Genomic DNA, 5,494 nt, shown 5'->3' on the forward strand with positions numbered 1-5,494 from the left:
TTTTTGTTTCCATGATTATCTGACCTAAATCAGACAAACTGCAGGGCTTTAACTTCTTTATTTTTGTTGTCAGAAGCTGGTGTTGACATACATTTCCTCTAAATTGAACTGGTATTGTTTATGTTTAATATGACATTAAGGGATTTGATGACTTTGGTTTTCAAGAAAATCACATTAAATGCAGTACTTTTATTTATCATATATATTTTATACATCATTGTTTCTTTTAGACGATGTTGTAATGTTATACATATTTGTAATTTATATTGCATGTATAAATTGGAAATCAGCAAAAGGACAAATTTGCATTATTATAACTTGTGAGTTTTAAAAACTAGTATTAGTAGTTTTTCCCTTTCGTTAGAGATTTTAAGATGTTACAGTGTTTTAAGTACCTTAGTCCCTTGCACAAAAGCCATTAAATTCCAAATGCAGAAAGCCTTCAGTTCTAAAATTTCAAAGCTTTTAGGTGATTTCTGTATCAATTTTTTATATCTGACATAATGCAGTTCACCATGTTGTTGGCTAAGATAATATTATGGATTCATTAAATTTCAAACTGAGATAGGAATAGCATTTTTATTTTTGGGTGTTGACTGGCTCCAAAATCGTTTCAAGGAAAAAGATACATACTGTGTTTACGGGAAAGAAATAGATTTGATAGTTTAAAATTCCATTAATTTTTCTCCCCAATTAAAATACATCCAGTCTGATTTTCTATGGCTTTAGAATTTTTAAAGATTTTTACTTTCATAAAAGTTGTTGCCCAAAATTAACATTCTGTGGGTTTTTTTTTTAATGTTACAAGTACTCTGATCTGTTAGAATTTAAAATATTTCATAGTAAAATCACAGACTATATAGTGAGATCACCCTGGGTCCTTATCCTAAGCTCCCAGACTAAATATGATTGTAGAATCAGTTGAAATTTAACTTTGGTAAAAAGCTGCTTTTTACAGTCCCAAGCCACATTTTCAGTCATTAGGTTTATTGAGTTTCTGCCAATATACTCCCAATTATATAGAATTAGACTTAAATTTTTAGTAATAAAAGTATTCTCTTCCCTTATTTGTATTTATTTATTTTTGTTCATGGGAATGCTACATGATTTCTCTAAATTTGGCGTTCATAAAGGATAACCTCTCTTTTAGCACAATAAATTTTACAGCTTTTTCCCAACAGTTGACAAGTATTAAAGTCTGCTGTGGTCATGACTTTCATGAGTTTGGGATTTTGTTTTTTGTTGGTTTTTTGATTTTTGTTTAATTAGAAGTAAAAACTGGTTAGAAATTATAGTTTGTATGATTAATTCGAGATTTTTCTTATGGAAAGAATGAATAACAATTCTGGGATTTTTTTTAAGCCTCTTTTGATATGTAAACTGAATACCTGTGTTCAGTTTGGGTATAATATGGTCCCGAAAGAAGTTGTGTTGTTAAATACATATGATAAACACTTCATGGTAACAAACTGGCTCTTTTAGCTTTGAAATTTATAGTCTCTGTTTTTGTTTGAATTTTAATTAAGAATTACCAGTTCTAGGAGCTTATTAGTAAAAGTAAAAAAGAAATATGGATAGTCATATATAGAATTAGTGAAGTGCTACCCATTATTTGAATTATGCATTTCATGTATTGAGGTACCAAGTAATGTGCAAACATGTGAAACTTTGTTTTGTGTGTGTGTGTACACACACACACACTATATATATGTATACGAACTATGTGTGTGTGTGTGTGTGTGTGTGTGTGTGTGTGTGTGTGTGTGTATGGTTTCCACTTATTTTCCTCTTATTAAGCTGTAGCTAGGGATATCTTCTAGTTGACTCTTGGCTCTTTTTTAGTAGCATAATTTAACTGAGTCAACATTTGAGAACTTAAAATTCAGCATTTAAATTCCTCAGTTTTGACGTGCACTTGCCTCTGGCCAGTATGGTGACTATTCTCAGTTGAAGATTGGTGGTTGGGAAGAAGGTGGTAGCTACAGAAACTGGTATCTGGATCAAGCATCCAACACCACTCTATATGCTACCAGTATAGTGCAAATCTAACCATGGCCAGTGTTCCAAAAAGCCTAAGTTTTGTCATTAATGATGTAAGTACTAAGGGATGGTCTGGGCCTGATATATCTAACACACATCTTGTTTAATCCTGTGTAGTTCAGCTTTAAGATAACCTACTGCAACTATTTTCACAGTCTTTAGCCCCTTGTTTAAAAGAAGTCTTTCATAAGGTGTGTAAGAAAATTAAGTTACTGTGGTGAGTAGTCTCGGCTGAAACCACATTGAGGGGTGAGGGTTTGCTTCCGGGAAGAAGTTTCTCCCCTCCAGTGAATTGGAGTGCTGAAGAAGATGGTGGGTCCATGAAGAGCTTATTTCAGTAGTGAATAACTTAGTAAACTTGTGTTTACCATTTACAAAGATTTTTAAAATTTGAGGTCCTCTCTCCTAATAACAAGGAGCCTTTTTTTTTCTTCATGTAATTTACTTCACTTTAACCAAAGTTGTTCCAAGGTTATAGGATCAACTTGTGATTCCTTTTGTATTCAGCTGTTTTTCACTTTGCTTCCCACCTCTTACCTGCCATGCCCCTTAGTCATGACCATTGGGCATGCTCAGTAAGTAACTGAGGTAAGTTTTGAGAGTAGTAAGATGCTTTTCTTTCTTTTTTTTTTTTTAATGTTTATTTTTGAGAGAGAGCGCGTGAGCAGGGGAGGGGCAGAGAGAGAGAAGGAGACAGAATCCAAAGCAGGCTCCAGGCTCTGAGTCGCCAGCACAGAGCCCAACTCCCGGCCTGAACCCCGAGCTGTCAGGTCATGACTGAGCCAAAGTCAGACGTTTAACTGAGCCAACCAGGCACCCCAGAGAGTAATAAGATTCTTTTCACCAAAACTCTTGGTTTTCTAGAGGTGGAAACAGACCCTATTCTAGGAACACACTTTCCTACACACACCTGGCCCCCCAACACACACCTTTCTACCCTGACTACCTGCTACTGACCTTGCTAATCCACCAGCAGGATCTTTTGCATAGAAACTCACTAGAGGGTTGCCTGGTTAAGCATCCAAATCTTGATTTTGGCTCAGGTCATGAATTCACAGTTCGTGAGTTTGAGCTTCATATCATAGTTTGGGGCTTGCTTGGAATTCTCTCCTCTTGCTGCCCCTCCCCTGCTCGCTCGCTCTCTCTCTCAAAATAAATTAAAAAAAAGAAAAAAACTTTCACCAGAAGTCTGTGGCCAACCAGTCTGTGGCCTTCCTTCCAGGAACTTCCAAGGATATTAATGATTTGCTATGTATTGATCTGATTGCACCAATTGTGAGAGCTCAGAATTCTCAGAGTTGTAGCAATGGTGCAGTATTAAAAAATTGCCTGAGTTTGCAAATCATTTGAATGGAGATGGTGGTTTTAAGTACTGAGACTATTATAGTGCCTGGCTCATACATAAACACTCAGCAAGTGGTAGTTGTGAGGCCCTGTACACTTCCCACATTTTGCTGTGCTCTATTGGCAGCCCCCTTCCTGTGGACAGTGGGAGTTGACTGATTTTGCCATATTACTTTTAATATACCTTTATGGTGAACTACAAGTTTAATTACAAAAGGGAAAGCTTTATGTGTTCAGAACTGAGAATCTAATTATATCAATGACTTCTCACAATCCAGTAAGGTAGACATTACCCCATCTCACATATGAAGAAACCAGGCAGTTGCATGTTTGAATAACAGGAAAATAGCAAGCTTTGAGAGCAGATGACCTTAGTGGTTAATCAGCATTATTGTGGACTATGATTTTTAAGGCCTCTTTGCTGGAAATTACCACCTGACAAAGTTTGCCATCAGAATTTCCTTTCTAGTTCTCAATAAAAATGATGTTACAAATTATAATAGATAACACCTATTTTTGTTTCCTAAGAACTTCTTTAATAAGGAAATTAGCTTGGCTTTTATTTTCATATAAATAACTGTAGTTGAGTGCCAATGCCATTATGACTGTATTCCCAGTTTACTTGGGTCAGATATTATATAATCAAGGCAAAATGAAATATGGTTTATATTCATGCAGTTGTAAAACTATGACTATTAGGTCACTTGATTGGGTCATTATTTTTTTTAAATTTTTTTAACATCTATTTATTTTTGAGAGAGTGTGAGTGGGGGAGGGGCAGAGAGAGAAGGAGACACAGAATCTGAAGCAGACTCCAGGCGCTGAACTGTCAGCACAGAGCCTGATGTGGGGCTCAAACTCATGAACCGTGAGATCATGACCTGAGCTGAAGTCGGATGCTTAACCAACTGAGTCACCCAGGCACCCCGATTGGGTCATTATTCAATGATGCCAAGGTCACAGTTCTTGTGCATGTGTAGGTCAGTGCTGTACCCAGAGACCTTCCTGCTACAAAATGTGTCTATGACCTTGTCCAGTTATGTTCTTAACATGTGTCTTTAGGATCTGGTTGAGAGTGTAAATGGCACAGAAAAAATCATTTCTGTGCATAGGAAATTCAAAGGACATACTCTAAGTTGGTGGTATGCTGAGAGAGAGCATTATGGTTTCTTATTCTTATGTCAGTTTAGCTCATTATAAGATAATAACTTTTGCCCCAAACCAGTTTTATTTGTTAAAATTGTCCTTCATTTACACATCAAGGCAGTTTCCAAATGTGTTGATTATTCCTAAATAAAATCAGTGCTTACCTATTTTATGGAGACAATGTCATCATCATTAGATATATTGGCCTGTGAAACAAATTTTTAATTTTTTTGACTATTTTTTGTAATGGTAAATGAAGATGTGCATAAGGATATAGATATATTTAACTTGTTTCATTTAAGTTTAAAGCACATAAAAATACAGATGTTTTTTATTTCTTTTTGAAGCTTCACAGTGCACCTGAACCTCATAATTGCCTATCTTGATTAGAAGGAACCCTTATGGAGTAAGATAAGTACACGGGTGAGGGGTGTCTGGGTGGCTCAGTCGGTTAAGCTTCCAACTCTTTATTTTGGCTTAGGTTATGATCTCACAGTTTGTGGGATCGAGCCTCATGTCAGGTTCTGCACTGATAGCACAGAGCCTGCTTGTGATTCTCCCTCCCTCTCTCTCTGCCCCTCTTCTGCTCGCGTGCGTGTACTCTCTCTCTCAAAATAAATAATAAGTACATGGGTGATCATTTTAAAAATTTTTTTCTGTATACTACTTTCAGTGGGAGATGTGAACATTATTAAGATTGCTTTCGTTGTTCATTTTCTCTACATAACCAATAAGCCAGAAATAATGTACTGGTTCAGAAGAATTAAAGGTCAGTTTAAAATGCCAGTACCTATTGTTTACTGTAGAAAGTAAGGCTGGAAAACCATTTCAAACACTATGAGCTATTTGATTGTGAGGAAGGGGAAGGAGGGCTTTACCACACCATCAAATTGGAGAAATATTGCAGTTGTTAATAGTTCTCATACTCCAGTTCATTACAGTTCTACTCAGGCAAAATTTTTCA

The sequence above is a fragment of the Panthera onca genome, chromosome F2 (genome assembly GCF_046562875.1).
Source record: "Panthera onca isolate mPanOnc1 chromosome F2, mPanOnc1 haplotype 2, whole genome shotgun sequence".
Taxonomy (NCBI): domain Eukaryota; kingdom Metazoa; phylum Chordata; class Mammalia; order Carnivora; family Felidae; genus Panthera; species Panthera onca.